This window comes from Vigna umbellata, chromosome 5 (assembly GCF_029865625.1).
Source record: "Vigna umbellata cultivar VRB3 chromosome 5, Vumbellata_1.0, whole genome shotgun sequence".
NCBI classification, from domain to species: domain Eukaryota; kingdom Viridiplantae; phylum Streptophyta; class Magnoliopsida; order Fabales; family Fabaceae; genus Vigna; species Vigna umbellata.
In genome coordinates this window covers 15,745,619-15,764,856 of record NC_142169.1, presented here as the reverse complement: position 1 = coordinate 15,764,856, position 19,238 = coordinate 15,745,619, and the positions used below count along the sequence as shown (strand labels likewise).

At 33.9% G+C, this 19,238-nt stretch overlaps 1 long non-coding RNA gene across 3 annotated transcripts; it reads right to left on the bottom strand.

Annotated features, from left to right (window-relative positions):
* Positions 1–3,671: 3,671 nt before the first annotated feature.
* LOC148197809 (uncharacterized) lies at positions 3,672–8,778 on the bottom strand. Of its 3 annotated transcripts, none has more exons than XR_015779815.1 (4): positions 8,386–8,778; positions 8,038–8,129; positions 7,846–7,962; positions 3,672–3,783 (listed from the first exon to the last, which is right to left on the bottom strand). It is a non-coding gene; the product is annotated as an uncharacterized LOC148197809 (long non-coding RNA). The 3 variants fall into 3 exon arrangements; XR_015779816.1 differs by lacking the exon at positions 8,386–8,778 and adding an exon at positions 8,237–8,262; XR_015779814.1 differs by lacking the exon at positions 8,386–8,778 and having other exon boundaries at positions 8,038–8,210.
* Positions 8,779–19,238: the final 10,460 nt, after the last annotated feature.

Genomic DNA, 19,238 nt, shown 5'->3' with positions numbered 1-19,238 from the left:
AAATATACACGTGTCATTAATTATGTGTTGTCATCATCAAAAACTCAGATATTACTGAGATTGTGGGTTAAGCTAAACTTGTGCTCCCCCTATCAACAATATCAACATATATGATATATTTTGCAAGGGCTTTCCTTATGAAATTAATGGACATGTCGGAAAGTGGAACATGAGTCTTAAATTTCTGCATATAGCACAATGAATTCAATTAGTATATATGATTTGCAAAATGTAGAAATAGATTGACCTAGTTTCCCAACCAAGAGGGGGGGTGAATTGATTTTGTATTTTAAAATTGTTCTTTTAAAAACCTTTTGAAAATCTTTGAGTCTTTCTTGAAATTCAAGCAAATAAAGAATGTAATGAAATGCAAGAGATAAAGGTTAGAAAGAACAACACCAAGGTTTATACTAGTTCGGCCTCAATGCCTACATGCAGTTCGTTTCAATCAACCTGAGATTGAAAGAAAATCCATTATATAGATTGAGTTTTACAGCAAACAATACAAAGACATCCTCTCAATGTATCCTCCTCTCTAACTCCAAATCTACTATAGTAAACACAAAAAGAATAATCTTGTTTTTGAAACCCCTTTAAGATACCCCTCTCAAAGTAACCAGAACTGCATCGTTCTCTTCCTGGCCACCGGCAACAGGGAAACCAGAATCACACAAGATTGAAAATATCCTGATCTTCCAACAGAACACCTAGCATCGCAGATATGATCATACTTTTGAAAGCACAACAATTTCTTCAAGAATTCTTAGTTTGATTTCTTCCAAATGAAATGGTTCTTGATTATTGGAGAAAGAACGCTTCTGCAATTTAAGACTCAACAAACTTTGTCAGATTTGAAAGATAATAGTCAAAAGTTGTTTAATGTAGAGAGTTGTGCGTCAATTTATAGAAATAGCAACTATGAGGCAAATTCATCGATTACGTTATTAATATAATCGGTTAAGCAATTAACACTGCTGTAACATAATTACATCCAACATATTTAATAGATTAAGCATAACATGTAATCCATTAATGAAATCATGTAAGTCAAAGCAATTAAAAATATGAGCATTAAGGTAGTTATGACTTATCAAGAAAACATGTTTTCAAAGAACACAAGCTTTAACCGATTAAAAAAAGAGTGTAATCGGTTAAGTACAACACTTGAGCAAATTTGAAAAAAAAAATTCACATAAAAACTCATCAATGCACTTAGCAAACAAGTATAGGCAAAGACACGAGTTTTAATCGATTATACATATACTGTAATCGGTTAAAACTTGTAGTTTGTCACAGTTAAGCATATGCAGATATCTGATGAATCTAACTGATTATATAAACACTGTAATCGATTAATTAAATCCAGATATGCAGTGTGCATAGAGTTTTAACAATCTCAACCAATTAATATGCATATCACATATATACTCACATGTCACAGATATAAACATAATGAATATGCATAACATATAGTTCAAGCACAAACAATCATATAAACAACAACTTTGCTTAATGTGTGCAAGAAACTATTAAAACATTTTAGTTGTCCTCATCATAAAAAACATATGGGTTTAGCTTTAACATAGCTCCCCCTATCAACACAAACGATGGACAATTTTTTTTTATTAAATGAAAAAATTACATTTTCTAAGCTACTTGTAATATGGGCATGAATAGTTATCGCCATCCAATTCGTTAAATATTAATCTCACTCATATGAGATGGTTTGTCTATTACACTACAATATATCATCACAATAATAATTAATTAACTAAGACAGTTGGAATAAAACAATTATAAGAAAGTATGGACAAAAGTACCAAACATTGAGGGTCAACCATCCAAGCTTTTTAGCATTAGCAAATGATTTCCCTAACAACATCACATATGCTTCAAATGGACTATGAAAAAAAGAATGTTTTAGGATACACTTATATAACAAATAAAGTTCATAATATTAACGTTCTTACCAATCTACAACTTGTTTAAGATGTTTGGGAGGAGACTTGTGTAATTACAGAACCACACAATAATGTTGTCCTGTAGGGAAACCACAAGTAATTGTCAATGTTTCCTGATATACATAATAACTTAATTTTTATATTAAAATCACAGATGGAACTTTCAAGTTAACAAACTACACTTACCCAGCAAACTAAGGGACAAAATATATCTTTTTTCCCTCGTCCAAAGTGGTTAGTGACATATTGTTAGATGTCATCAAATTTATTGCCTTTATGAGTGATTTGGGTGTCAATGAACTGACAAACATCATTGAACCCAAAATTTATACTGACACCAAACATATACCTGAAAACAAAAGAAACTTTTTCATATAAGTAACTAGATAAATCAATTTTATATAAAGAATGGTTCCTAGACTTATATCATCCACAACTAAAGGAGGGTAATATTCAACTCGTCTTTTCCTGATGCAAGGTCCATGACTTCATCTCTATACAATGTTAGAGTCTCTACCAAATAGAATAGAATCCCATGTAATCATCATCGACTCACACTACAAGAAAAATCACAATTACATACGGTCAAAATCCGTATATAACATCAAAAATCCGTATATAAAATTGTATTATATACGGATTACATACGGACAAAAATCCGTATATAATATAAGTGTAGCTAAATTACATACGGATATATCCGTATATAATTTACATATGAAAAAATCCGTATATAAATTATATACGGAAAAATCCGTATATAAATTACATACGGAAAAATCCGCATATAATATCTGTATATAACTTACATACGAAAAGAATCCGTATGTAATTATTTATTTCCAAAAAAAAAATTAAAAATTATTTATATATGATCATAAAATTTACACATTAAAAAAATGTTTAAATAACTAATTTAATATAAAATATCTTTTTACAACATTAGTATCTTTATACTTGAAACCAAAGTGGAACTAAAAAGAATCCACTGTCAAATATATAACTCATCCAAATTTTAGATTTATAACGTGTAACTAAAATTTTCAACTAATTCGAAATCATAACTTATTATATTCTAACATTAAATTTCAACTTTACAGTATGTCAAGCCATTATGGGCTACACCGTTAAAACCAAAATAAAATTATAAAAACTAATTCCAACAACTATTTATTTACAAAACAAGATTCCCTATCATATCTAAGATATCCTTACGCTCCTTGGCTTGTCTTATCTGACCATCCATGTTTTGAAGCAAATGAGACAGATCAACATTACCTGCATTGCATTAAATTTTTAGAAACTTAAAATCTAAATGTAAAAGCACGAGTCCATAGAGACAACGGTGATTAATATTCTACAGACTAGAGCATAGATGCATCATCCTTAGACATAATATATTTGAATAACTTGAAAATCAATTACTGCTGGTAACTAGTGAAAAATAATGACATAATGGTTTTTAATTTGTTTTTTGGAAGTAATAGAGCTCAATAGTAATTCTCTTAGATCTAAAATGAGAGTAGGATCAACCTAAAGCCAACAGGAGTAGATATTATTAGCAGCTGATGATGATGCTGGACTAATACACTTAAGGCACATTAGTTAAAACAATAATGAGATGCACTTAAGGCACATTAGTTAAAACAATAATGAGATGCACTTGAGGCACATTAGTTAAAACAGAATTGTTGGTAAACGTAAAACTTACATCTTCTAATTTTGAGTTCAAGTCATTAACTTTTTCTCTAACAAACACTCGAGTTTTCGTGTTCCCTTTCTACTTGTTTTGTGTTTCTAGTTCCCCTTTAAGCTTGTCCACCTGCATAAAGAATTTCTGAGTCTGCACTATAGAATAATGATCATAAAAGACACATCTACTGGCTGATTTATAAGTAACCTGCTTCTGTAGAAAAACCTTGGCTCAGTTTGTGACAGCCGAATTTTCACTAGAGTTAATTAAATAATCAGTTTTTTTTTAACTGGGAATGTTAAGAAAAATTAATCACATTGTTTTGTATAAATCCTCATATATGAATTTTGTGAGATAAAGGACAGAACTAGCACCAATTGATCAATGAATATAAACATGGTATCAGTTTTAAGTTGGAACAATACATAACACTATTTCAGAATTAAAATGATTTTTTTTTCTAGAAAGAGAATAATATGACCTGCCATGAATCATGGGCTGCATTTACAAAGAAAGATAAGTAAAAAGAAGACAAATAAGCTTACACATTGATAAAATAACCAGCATCTGCAAGGCATTTCACTTTAGTTGTTCTAGGTAGTAGTGATTTGAATCGATCACAATTTAAATTTGCAGCCAACTCTCCAGCACAGAACATCCAGAGATAATTGCCTAAAGTTACAAGTTTCAACTAGTGAATTAAAAATTATTCAAGATGAAGAGAAAAGTATGTAACCATCAATGTCCCATACATTTTGGGCACTTTTCATTCCTTTTGCTAAACTTCTGTTTCTTTTCTGTGTTTCCTTTCTTTTTCTTATATAATTGCTTTTTTTTTCTCTTATCAAAATATTATTGTAGAATTATGATTTGTGTTCGGTTCATCTCCTAAATATTTAAATAGATCCACAAAGTGCAAGTGTATGTGATGAGAAAGCCTACACATTTTAATATGATTTTTCTGATATTTCTGACTTCAACTTTGTTGCCCCGTTACATGTCATTGCACTAGTGCAGCGAGGGGCTTTTACCGCGGTTGATTTTCACTATACGTCGCGGTTCTTGAACCGCGGCATATTCAGCCGCGGTAGTAAGTCAGACACTTTATGCCGCGGTTCGAACCGCGGTATATAGGCTGCGGAATATGCCGCGGTTGTCTAGGGAACCGCTGCCTAAATTCATTTTTTTTAAAAAAAAAAATTAAAAAAAAAATTAAAAAATGCACTATATGCCGCGGTTGTGGTTAGAACCGCGGCATATTCCCCTGCAGTTTTTTAAAATTGCAGGTCTGTTTTTGTGATATCCACTACCACAAAAACAGACCTGCATATAAAAACATTTACAGAAATTCAATTTCAACATAACAAACACATGTTCAAATGTATTTCAACATCAAATAAAGTAGAGAGTCTAAGAAAATTCTATCTAATCAAATGCATTGTTTAAATCTAAATCTAAGAACTACAAGAACTACAACACACATTACCAAAACTATAGCAAAAACCATATCATACATTACCAAAACTATAACAATTTCATGCACTATCAAACTTAAAGCAAAAATTATACCAAAACTATAGAAACTTCATACATTACCAAAACTATAGCATTATGCAAAAATTAATGAAGAAATCACGTTAAAAATGCAAATGGACATAAATACCTGGAAGAGGAACGGCGGCGGAAAGGGTGAAAAACGCAACACAACGGCGGCGGAGAGGGTGAAAAACGCCAGGAAATCACGATTTTGAACGGCTAAAACTCGTTTTTATCGTCAAAAACGAATAATGACCGAACAATTTTGAGTTTAAACGGTTAAAAACGCAAAATCTGAGATGAAGGGTGGTTCGGAGGAAGAAGAAACGCGAAAACAGAGAGAACGCGCGAGGAAGACGATGCACTGTTCCAAGTTTTGTTTTTTAACTCTGAACGGGAGAATCTACCGCGGGTTAACCCCCAACCGCGGCATATACTAATTTAAAAAATTATCAGAAATGGCATTTTTGAAATTATTTTCAAACTATATGCCGCGGTTCAGCGGGCAACCGCGGCATAAACCTCGAAATATTTCAAATAAACATTAAATTAATTTCATATAGGAGAATATGCCGCGGTTCCCCAGAGAACCGCGGCATATACCCCTGAAACGTGTTCAACACAACTGTCTCCCCAACTGCCTTTCACAGAATTCGAAAAGTTACAGGGGGTATATGCCGCGGTTCTCTGGGGAACCGCGGCATATACCCCCTGTAACTTCTGAAATTCTCTGACTGGCAGAGAAGTTGAGACGTTACAGGGGTATATGCCGCGGTTCCCCAGAGAACCGCGGCATATACCCCCTGTAACTTTTCGAATTCTCTGACCCAGTCAGCACCTGCAATAAATTGGCAGGGTATATGCCGCGGTTACCCTTAGAACCGCGGCATATACTCTGTTATTTAATTTTTTATTCATACGTGGCGTCAAAGGCAATGGTTGACTGGGGTATATGCCGCGGTTCTAATGGGAACCGCGGCATATAGGTTCGTTTTATTTACAAAACTGCCACCGCGCACCATTATGCTGCGGTTTTCGTTGAACCGTGGCATAATGTGCGCTGTAAAAACCCGATTTTTTACTAGTGTTGCCATTATCTTACTTTCACCTCTTCCAAAGTAATTATAATATTCAATTATTTATTTTATGTAATCACATAATATTTTTATGTATTAGATAAATATTAAATGGTTTAGTATGTTAGTTTAATTATTTGATTAGTATGTTAGCTATATTTAACTTGGATTCTTTTGTATACATATTATAAATAAATTATTCTGAACTTTGGATGTTTAGACCACATTTCTTGACCATTACCATAAAAACCTATGAAAAAGAGAATTGTTTGTTGTTGATGAAATTCATTGTACAAACAATATCTAGAACATACATCATATTCAAAAGTTAACAGCATGTTTCTATTTACTTCATTGAGTTTTTATACATCACATAATTCAAAAATTATAACCATAATAATAATAATAATAATATGACTTGCTTCTCTATTTTGATATCTAAAATCTTGAAACCTGCTAAAGAAGTACATGTGTCGGTATATACTCTCTAATTTCCTATCCCCAAACAAAAGTTTCTTTTATTTTCCCTACTTGAGTTTATCTTTTACAATTAAGATTTGCTACAATCATATATATCATCTTCATGTCATTATCAAATGTGAAACAATATCAAATGCATACCTGTTAAGAAAGATGGAATTATAAGGCCAGTTGTTTGAACTTATTTTGAAGAATTAGCGGTTTTTTAATTAACGGATGTTTCAATAAAATATAAATAAAAACTGAAAAGGAAACAAAAATAGTTTTAGAGCTTTTCTTTTTTCACTCTCAATATTCCTGAAAAAACTTTCAATAAAAGATGTATCACAGAATCACTAAGCAAAGAAGCACTTACAAAGAAATCAATATCTCTGCATTGATATTAGCAAACAAAGCCTATAATTATTCATCCTTCTAACATTTTAATAACAATATCTTTGCATGTCTAAAACCTTAGCAACATAAATTTAATACCAATCTCATCCAAATGGAAATGAAAATCATTTGGATAAAGTAATCAAACCTCACACTTTCACTGATATTCTAATTTGTGCACTTCACTTCAATATTCCTTCCAATTCAAACAAAACTTTCTCCAACATATCAGACTTCACAGGATTCACAATACTAATTTACTATAATAGGTAATAGGTATAGGTAATCTAAATACATATAAAAGAAAGTTGGCTCACTCTTCCCTAAGAATATTCTGACACACGCACACCTAAATTCTGAGTCTCTATGTTCATTTTCGTGCTATCAGGAGAGTAGATGTAGCTACAGAGACAAATATTGCTCTTTACCGTGTGCACAGAGGGTAACAGTGGGATTTTCTAGTGTAAAGTCAAACACATTCTTTGAAGGTGTGACACAAGGACAAGCAAAAACACACAAGTCACAGCGGTCCTTCTAGGACATCAGTAAAAAGAAGCAAAAACACACAAGACACAAGGTGGGATTGTATTATCCTCTTTAGTGAGAGTCTTCCTTATAAAAATAACTTCATTATTGTATAGCCTAGAGAGACCTTTACACACTTATTTTGGAAATAATTTGTGTACTTCAAATGATATAATGAAGAATCAAGAATACTAATCACCTTACGAAAAACTTCAGTCACTGGGCCATCGTTTTCTGATGCAGTCAGCTCCTCTTTAACCTTTTCTAATCCCCTGATGATTGCTTGCATTTCCTCTGCTAATGACTTCAATTGTATCTACAAGATCATGGATTTATGATCACTATTCATTGCAATCACGTTAACTAATAGTAACAGTTATCCAGTACAAACATCATTTTCTTTTCCTTAAAAGTGCAAATATCCAGTTTCTTAGGGTCACGCTTTTCTTCATACTCAGCTGAAATTTCGTACACTTCTTGAACCTGCACAAAAACATTTACATAAATGTCGAAGAGAAGAGAAAGAACATAAATTCCGGAATATTTTGTGATAAATCACTATAGCCTTCTCCATCGAATCCCCTGATTACATCCTCATTTTTGCACCATTTCACCGATTTAGCCGTTGAATCTTCCTTTTCCACAGAACACGCGACCTAAATCGCATTTCTCACCGAACAATCTTCCTATTTTTCACTCCTCTCCAAACCCTTCCCGCTCCTGGAGTATTATCACGAACCTAGGGTGGATGAAGGTACTCTCTCAGCGTCGAACTACGACTCCGAAACGAACGATGAAGGTGATTGCTTCATCAACGAAGGACAACGACATTGCTGCGTTATTATGCGACGATAGTTCGAGAGAGAAAGGGGGAAGAAGCAAGGGTTCGAGAGAGGGACAGCAACAGTGAAGAGGGCTCGGGAGAGGGACAGCGAGGCGAATAGGGCTTGAGAGAGGGACAATGAGAGCAAAGAGGGCTTCAGAGAGAGATGTGAAATCGCGAGGGTTTGAGAGAGAGATCAAATAGGGTTCGAGGGATAGAGAGAAGATCGAGGGTTTTGAGAAGAATAGGGTTCGAGGGAGAGAGAAAAGCTAGAGGGTTTTGAGAAGAATAGGCTTTGAGGTTCGCTTCAGGTTGGCTTCATTTTAATCAGAATTTTTTTAAGTAAATTATTTTCCCAATTCGTATGTAACATTGGTAGCTAAAACGTGGACAGAGTTACGTACAAATAATTGGAGCTATATACGGATCTATCCTTAGATAACTTTCGCACCATCACGCGCCAACGTTATATACGACTTTTATATACGGATTTGTCGTATGTAAAAATCCGTATATAATTTTCTTTTCAAAATCCGTATATAATATCCGTATGTAATATATATATTATATACGGATTATAATCCGTATATAATAATCCGTATGTAATAGCCATATTTCTTGTAGTGTCATCTACAATGATGTTAGTATGCTAGTGTAATGCACCTCGGTTCTACTAAGAACTGATGCCAAAAGCATCGCGAAATATTTAAAAATGAAAGTTATGGAGTTATGTTTGACTTTTGGCTCACTGCTTTGGCCTTGGTTCTTTTTAAAACCCTAGTAAAAGGGGTTTATGCCACCATTTCTCTGAACAACCAAGGTCATAGAATTCTTCTGAATTCGAACCGTCTCAAGTTACTTCTATAGAGTGCAAAGTCAAAACCCTATGACAACGGTTTTGCAAAGTACTAGAGTCATTAACCTATTTAGAATCTGAAAAGTCTGACATATCTCTCTACAAGGGGGAATGTCAAGACTTTATGGCATTGGTTATGAGGAAAATCGAAGCCATAGATTTTGATCAGTGTGCATTGAGTTGAAAAGTTCAAATTTGTGCTAACGTGGATCACCTTTAGACTCAGGTTGCTTATTAATTGATGCAAAATGGAGAATATATCTCATTTTTTTCTAACTGAGACCTATATGTTCGCAAAAAATTGCAAAAATACTACCATATCTTTTTATACTTTATTTTTGTCGAAATCGAAGCCTAACATGAGAGTTAGAAATCATATTTTGTACTAGTATAACCCTTTTTGTAACATGAAGATGATTTTGATGGTTGAAGATATTGTATCCATACATGTTAAATTCTCTTTGAAAATTATTTTTATTGGTATATTCTCTACCCATAATATATTTTTTGTCATGAAATCGTAATAATTATTACTAGTTATTTCTCCTCGTACATTTCTTGTTTGCGACTTTATTTCTAATTCCCAACTAATGCAAATAGAATGAAAATATTACTGTTTGATAATATTATGAACTTCATGTAAATAAATTTATATAGTCATCATAATGAAATATTATAAATATGCAATTAGTACAATATAATTGTACAATTTAATGTATACGTAAAAGAGGAATTAATTATTAAACTCTTAATCACCTGGAACACGATAAATATAAAAGTGTAAAGTAGAAGTAGTTATTCAAGTTATGTGATAAGGTTATGTAGGCCTTTAGTTATAACAAGTGAAATTATTCGTTTAAATTTAGAACATATAACTGTCTTCAAATAATTTAGGGAAAAATAATATCCTTACAGCTACTTGTACGTATTCAAGAAATTGAATTGTGTTAGGTTTATTGAAGGTAAATATGATTTGGAATATATTCTCAGAGATATGGAACATTTTCTAAATTTTAGGTACCTTGTGCATGTGGCATGCCCCATGTACTTCACACAGTAGTGCCTAAAAACCTTTATAGGGTTTTATTGGTCTCCAACCATTTAGAGATAGATTCTAAAAATAATAATGCATGTTTGATTGCAACAGCATGCATGCAGTTTGCATGTGCTCCTGACACTGGTGTATTATGACTTAGGGAGGCATCTTTAAAATAATGTTGTTGTATTGGACCAAGCTTTATTGGTCTCACCTTAATTTCGTTTCTATGTCCATGGACTGTTGCATTCTTTGTTCACTTTAGTATGATGGAGCAAGCAACGGATGAGAAGAGAAAAGTGGTCGTGCATGGCCACCTGGCTCATGCATGGGACAAGAGACAAGAGTTCTAAAGTTCATTGTTTCACAGAATTCAAGGATAAGATACTCCAACTTCCAAGTGCCTTGTCGTACATCACACCAATTCAAGTTGGTTGTTGATTCGATCCCTCCACTTTCTTGCTTACTATGATTGTTTGTTTTCGGCTTTCACTGTTTACAAATATCAACCAGGAAGTGGGATTTATTTCAATGAGTGTTGGTGAAAGTAAACTCCAAGACATTCCATTAAATTTGTACTTGGTAAATTCGTAATTAGTTAATCACTTTACTTTGTGATCATTGAAATTGAGAAAATACATGTCTCTTCACAAAAGATACAAAAGATATAAAGAAGATGAAAAGTTAAATGGAGACCTTAATAATGAAGTTTATGGGCTAAGAGAAAAATATGGGAGAAAAGGAGATTTAGGTGAGAGAGAGAAAGAGAGAGGGTTGCAAATTAAGTTTAAGTTTCACATATAAATAAGAAAGTTGAACATTATATACAAGAAAGATGATCTATAAGAACATTTTTTTAAGGTTTTGGGTTGAATGTGACGTTAATTTTTTGTTATTTTGACTTAGGTCTCATTAATATTGCATATCCTACATTTATCACTTCTTAAAAGATCCATATCAATGATACTAGAGTTGGTTTCTTTTAATGACCAACGAATACGTGGGTAAAAATATTATATGTGAGGGGGAGAGAGAGATTGATATATGACAAGTAGAATCATGAAAAGTAAGGAAGAGGATATGATGGAAAAGAAGAATGAGTATGAAAATCTAATAATTTATAAAAGAAAAAGTTACTCAAACATAAATCCTGAAAGAAAAAAACCCTCTAAGTGAGGCACCGCACTACTTCACTTAGAAAACCAAGTTACTTCACCAAGTACTAGACTAAAAAATCATTTAGACAAGATGAGACATCATGTCACTCAAACAACATAGAATAAATATTGAGTTATTCGAGTAAAAGGAGAGAATTCTTTGGATGAGTACAATATATGAAAGAAGCTCGACATCCCCATGCTTGAGAACAAAAAGGCAATAAAGCACTTGAGTAAAGGAAAAACTCGACTTCCTAAGCACAATAAGAAATTTAGTGTCCATGCAAAGGAACAACTCGACATGCTAGTGCTCAAGCACAAAAGCATTTTAGTGTTCCAGTATATGGGTAACTCGACCAGAGTATAGGAGGAAATAATAAATTGGCGTGACAAATATAGAGGCAAGAGAAAATCAACATTCCAATATGAAGTACCTAAAAAACACTAAAAGGGGGAGGGGGGGGGGGGGGGTCTAAATAATGTTAATGGAAAACTTTTTGCAACCTTTCTGATATAGCACATTATCGAGCTCTTGAAATATTCTTTTAAATAATCGTAGGCTTGACTTAATAGGATTTTGCAATAATTGTTTTTAGCGTGCTATTCATAATATATATATATACTACAGCGTTTTGTTAAGAACTTCCTTTATGAAATAAATCGTTTAGCTTGGAAGATTCAGGTGTTTGGAAACAAAGCACGACTGTAGGTTTTTAGAGGAAGATTGTTTAGGTAAGAGAAGAGATAATTTCACAAGAGATCTTATATTGGTTTGCTCCAACTGAGCTATGTCAAGTCTCCTCCGCAAAGGGTTCCACTATAACCTTCACCGATTACAAATGAGTATTAGCACCACTCATGGTACTTAGGAACCCCACTGAGATTTCCTTTGAGTATTCGCACCAATCCTGGTACTCAACAACCCCACCAAGATTTCCTTTCAGTATTAGCACCACTCTTGGTACTCAACAACCTTAGTTGAGATTATCTTTGAGTATTTACACCACTCTTGGTACTCAACAACTTTGTCAAGATTCATCAACTCAAACAAAGTTCAATTGTAAGTATTTTAATTCTCTTCAGAATTGCAATCAACAATGGCTTACAAGTAGTTCAAACTATATCTCTCAAGAAGAGGATTTGATTACAATACAAAGCAGTCTAAACACCCACATGTCTTTCTCTCTTCTCTCTTACAATCGTAAGCAATATGACAATTAAGCTTGAGAGTATCTCTTTCTCCTTTTCTCTTCTCTTCTCTTCTCTTACTTCTTTTTTCTTTAGCTTAGATGTATTCTTTTTCTTGATCTCTTTCTCTTCTTCTTTTCAGGATGAGCATTCTTATGCTCTTAAGCTATCCTCTTAATTTTTTTCTTGAGAGATCTAATATTTATAGGCTTCATGGATATATATCCGTTAGATTGAGTTTGTAGTTTATAGTTTTGAAACTTGTGCTTTCTCTTTCTTCTTTTCACAACAACGATTGTGTAAGTCAACTTTGTCAGAGCAGGCATGCTTTTTTAGTCCTTTCCTTGAAGTAGGTTGTACAATCTTTTTAGACTTTGCTTCAAGTATGAAACATTTTGTGAATATCTTCTTTGTCTTTAACGTCCACTTTTTTATATTTGATCTGTAGCACCGTGGATGCTTACAACTTATCTCCAAAATTAGAGTAAACTGTTCATGCAGTAGATATATATGTACTTTCTATCATTTTTGTTGTTTTTGAACATTGAGCATTTAATGTCATTTAATGCTTGCTCAGAACAACAAAGTGTTTTTTATTTTCTACTGTTGGGTAGCATTTTTCATTAAGTGCTTTTCTCTAAGGATACCAAGCATAGATATATACTTCATCATAAGATGAGGTATTAGTTAAGCTCATGGCATTGTTTAGTTAAGTAAACGCTTCTTTTTAGACAAATAGTGTTTAACTTGCTTAAGCTTTCTTACACATTTTAATAATTAAGTCTTTTAATATATTTTTTCTGAGACATTGTCTTGGCCTATTTTATTTTTTTAGAGAGGTTGAATACTTATTCAAGGTATTATAAGCATTGAGCGTTTAGCTCAATCTCTCTTGGATACTTTTAGGCATAACATCATTTAGCCATGCGTATGGGTGTTTTAGCCTAGATGTTTTTTCTATTTCCTAAGACCTAAGTGTTTATCTATGTTTTTTATGTTTGGAGTTCAGGCTCTAAGTCTTGTGTTTTCACCCTAGGTTGTTTTCTAATTATTATCCTGTTTTAATGTTATTTTATTAAACTTCAAAACATGAGAACTTTTGTGCACATAGACGATTTTGTCGTTAACACAATACTAAGGTACACGAGTTATCCACTACCTCGAGTCCAAATCGAGACTAAAGAAGGTGGGTTGCCTATTTATCCATACTCTCAGTATAGACCACTAGTTCGCCAATCAGGAAGTTGGTTTTCTCCTTAACCTAGACTAGCAACATCAAGCCTCAAAGCTGGCAAAACCCAAACAACACAGTTGGAACTTGGTACCAATTTTGGATCTCTATTCGTTAGCTCTAACTGACCTTAGTACATAAGTTAACAAGGATGTCCCCCCCGGTCATCACCTGAACCGCCTTTACTTCCTTCAACACCAAGCGAATTAAATAAAGAGACACAACAAATGCAAGGACAAGCATAGAGAGGACTCAACGAGCGACGATGATTGCTTGTAATGAAGTAAGGATAAAGAAATCCCATATAGAAAAAAGTTAAATCATCATCAGCTTGTTAAGACAAGACAAGCTCGTCGATAGCCTCCTTGGTTTTGAAGTTTAAACAAAAAAGTCTTGGATATACTTCAAGAGTGAAAACAATCAAAACACTAAACTAAGTCAGAAACAAAAAGTATCCTTACAACAACTCTAACATATAAAATGCACCAAATGACAAACCAGAAAGAAGCGTCTATAAAATCCATTCCAAGGTAAGAGTTCCAACTCAAAAAACAACATCAAAATGACAAATTGAAAACACCTAAACTAAAAGAAGATAGGTAGAAGTACAAGTAAGGACTTTTAGCCTCGGTTCAAAAACCGAAGCAAAAAGGTTACGAGGTGGTCCTCATGTATTTCCTTTGGAGTTAGAGGTTTTAAGACAACCTTGAGCCCTTGGAAGTGAAATGACATATCATTGGTAAGACCATCATTTTGAACATTTCAATCAAATTGCCACGGTCTACCCAACAAGATATGAGTGCTTGCATTGGTACAACATCACATGAAACCTCATCTTCGTACTTACCTATGGAAAAGGAAATATAAAGTTGTTTATTGACCAAGATTTCACCCTCCTCACTAAGCTATTAGAGCTTGTAGGGCTACGCATGCACGATATCAGGTAACTTGGGTTTTTTTACTATGCGTGTGCTAGACACATTGGTACAAGTTCCCCTATCTATGAAAAATGTTCTCTCATTGAGTTTGATCAAAGTCCTTGTGGACTTAACCCAAGAGACATATTATGACTAGCAAGTCTCCATCAAACGGGACTTTGAAATCATCTTCACTATAAGAAGAAGAAGAGTAAGAAGTGTGTGAAAAAGAAGAAGGAGGAGACTCATTAATGACAAACTCTTCTCCTCTAATTCAATTTTCACTTTTATTAGGGCAAGAAGATGCAATATGACCTTGACCTAAATATTTGAAACATTTAATTGGCTAGGTGGTGAGGTGACTTTGGCTTAGAATGCAGATTGTTAGAAGAAGAATGATGTTGATATTTTTTTCTAGTCTCCTTAGAAACATCTTTTTCCCTCTCCAATGATGAAATGATGATGAAGATTTGTAAAATTTATATTTGGAAGAACTTGAAAACTCTTTGCGGTATGATTCTTTTCACAATTTTTTTTTAATTTTCATTGCTCTATGAACCACAACATCCAAATTTTCATCAACATGAGGTTCAATAGTGTCTTGAATGTTTCTATTGAGACCACTAATAAACCTAACAATTTTTCGTATTCATTTTCTATTGTGTTAGTACATTGCATGAGCACTTCGAGCTCGTGTACATATTTCTCCATACTTCATCTACCTTGATTAAGACTTGGAGCTTAACCAAGAGTTCCCTAAGGTAGTGAGGAGGTATGAAGCGCTGAATAAGAATGTCCTTGAAATGTTCCCAAGTGCTCGCGGATGAGACCATGGTGGTTATGTTCATCCTATTTAGCCATTGCATGGGGTATCCCTCTAATGCTAAGGAAACTAACTTTACATGCAAAGTTACATCTACATCATAAAAATCAAAATCTTGTTCTAATTTAGCTAGCTAATCTAAAAATACAGAAGGATCTTTTTTTCCATAGGTCAATTGAGCTTTGGCAAATGAAGCAATTGGTCACCACCAACTCTATCATCTTGGTGCTTCTTCGAAGGACCATGGCCGTGAGGATCCTTCTTATGTTCTTGGTGTCCAAAATCTTACTTCCCTTTCAACTTGAATTCATGTTACATTTTATGGTTGCGAAAATCAATTTGGTGTTGCATTTGTTTGAAGGCTTTCTCCAACTTAAATTTTCTTGTGGTGCTGCCAATATTAGTAGCCTCTTTGGAATACGATTGCCTAGAACCAATAGATATAATGCACACCAAAAAAAACAGCAAGCTACAAAGCCAAAAGGTTAGTGAAAGTAAAAAAAAAAAGTAGCAAATACAATAACCTCTCTCTAAGTGTTTGCTCTCAGTTTGGAGAAAAACAAATGTAAAATGCTCTCAATTCTCACACACAATCTTCTAGAGAGATAGAATGGTCTCTCAAACAAATATTTCAGATTGTTAAATCAGTTAAAAAGTAAATGAAAGATGTATAATCAGCCACACTCAATCACAGATACACTTCAAGAGGCATAGACACCAAGAAGCCAAAAAAACACTTGAAAACTTACTAGAAAAATATGGAAAAGGAACCTAAAAAACTAATAAAATGGTTCAAACAAAATTAAAGAGGCACAACCAGAGGCAATGAGACAAAACAGAACAGAATCCCTAAGCAATAAAGACAAATGGATAGTTGAAAAGTGTAGCAAAAACTGAATTCACACAAGCAAGAGGCAATCACACCAATAACTCTATTTATGCAAGAGAAAGATATAAAATGAATGAAAATAATTTGGCATGCTTCAAACCTATATTTTTTGTGAATTGATGATAGTAGACAAATAGACTGATGATAACGGTTGAAAATACCGTTATCTGTGATGTGAATTTGATACTAAAAGCACCATTTTCTACTTAGAAACTTGCTTGAAATCATGTTTTTCTGTTAGGTTGTGTGAATAAGAGAGTTAAGGTTGTACTTGATGATTTTATGATTAAATTCCCTTGTTTTGGCAGGAAATGAGATAATATGGAAGCAGAGCTGAAGTGCCAAGGAGATGGAGCTAAGAAAGAGTTGAAAAAGCACCAGAAAGTAGGAGGGCCCGAAGCTTGAGCGCCCTTTTTGGAGCCCTAGGTACCAAAGCCTACTGCACACCGCCTAAGCGCCCTTTTTGGGGCGTTGAGCGCCACTTTCCCTGAAGAACCACACCTGCTTGCCCTCCAAGTGAAGCTGAGCGCCAATTTTAGTGTCACAGCATGCCTGAGCGCCCTAAGTAGGGAGCTGTGCGCCGAGATGGGCTTGGGCTTCATTTCTGTTTTGATTCCACTCTATTTAAAGGACCCAGACTCCCTAGGTTTGGTATCTTTGGCAGAGGAGGCACAACAACACACTCTTCCACTCTTTGAAGGCGGATTTGGATGCGGGAGCTTCCATCTTCAACTTTTACGGTTTTGCTATCTCATTCTTCTCCATTGTACATCTAGTTCCACCATGACAATGGGGAACTAACTTCTATTTGTTGTTGGGGGATGATGTAACCTTGTGAACTCTCATGTATTTGAATTGATTCTTAATAATTTATGCTTTTTTCATTAACTGTTAGGGTAATTATTTTGTGATCAATGCTCGCTTTGTTTAACTTATTCATAGCGTGATGTATGAATTGCATGAGTACCGGGAGGTTCATTACAATTCAGGTTCTTGTAGAATTATTCCCAGAGCAGTATTTCTCAGGAATGGGGGTATGTGTCTTGGTCGTCTTAAGCTCCTGATCTTCAGAACTAATTATTAGGAATGCTAGGAATCGTATGAACTAGTAATTAAGGATAGGCTTTCTTCACCGAGGGATCGGGTTTTAAGTAATTTAGTGAGTGACGTTGACTGTAATGAAAGAAGAAGAATTCTTATATACATGAGAGTAAACTTGGTGAAGTCTAACCCCAACAACATATTCATCTCATAACACAAACCTCATTTGTTCACGTTGACTACTCTTCAAGTGATCAAAACTGCATTCATATTTAATTTTCTATATTTGCATTTTAAACCAATGATTTCGTTACTTTTAAGTCTTAATTAATCGAGCTATCACACAATTGTCTAGTGTCGAGAGTCTCTTGGGACACGATAATTGGTCTTACCATTTTATATTACTTGTACGATTCGGTACACTTGCCGAAGTCTCAATAACTAACGGAAGGAAACACTAACACTAGTACAAACACACCGTATAACGTCACTGTTTTTGACCTTTCACGTCGAATTCGAGGTTGACGTCATATCGGGAGACATTAAATTGACGTCGAACATAGAACCATTTGATGTTCACAATAAAGCAAATTAACGTCGAATTTTGTAATTATTCAACCTTAGTCCATTTTTTTGTTCTTTTTTAATTAATTGTGATTTTTTTTACAGTTCTACGAAACCTAAAAAGTAGAAAAACAACAAATTTCAGTTTTCTTTATTTTATAAAGCATGAACTATGAAAGTGTAGTGTAGTATCAACAACAAACAACAATAACAAACAACAAACAAGTTCAATCAAACAACAACAACAAACAAGTTTAAAAAACATAACAAACAAGTTCAACAACTAAGTTCTTCAAAACGAAAACGAAAATTAACTGTTCGTCGAAATAAAGTGTTGCCACCAGTGGGAGTGAAAGCATAATGCGCCTATAAAGGACAAGAACACGAAAATAATCGGTCAAAACAAACGAAAATCATACTTAAAGTAGTTAATTAACATGCAGTTGTAACAAATGAAAGAAACATTACATGTAATGGTCGTCAAACTTTGTTCCAGAAAAGTTTGAACAGAGAACAGGGTATCGCGCGCTAAGATAAAGTGAATGAATTTTCAATCTCCCGCTCAAATTTTTACTGACTCATTAACCTTTTAACGTATAACCTTAGAGAATTCGACGTTTTATATCCTTTTGACGTCTAATTCTAGGGAATTCGACGTCATACGTGAATACATTTTCACCTTCGCGCCAAACATTTTCGCACAATTTACCCAATATAACAAATTGACATCGAATTACAATTCTAAACGAATTCTGATAATTGCATTTATTTACAAAAATGTTACCGGTCATTTTTAACGTTGGTTATTCAGTGGTTGGACGTTGAACGCATACCGTTATACGTTGTTTTTGCACTAGTGTAACGAAGGCTCTACGAAGGAGGAAGGATGTTAAAAAGGGTTTTAGAGAAGGAGCCTCTATTTTTGTGTCTAGGGTTCTTTAGCTTCGAAGAGGGAAAACTCACTTCCAAAATTTTTAATTCAATTTTTTAAAGCAATTACCGATGGCTTTAATCCATCAATAATGATGATTATAATTTATCGACGAAATTACCAACAAATATTTATG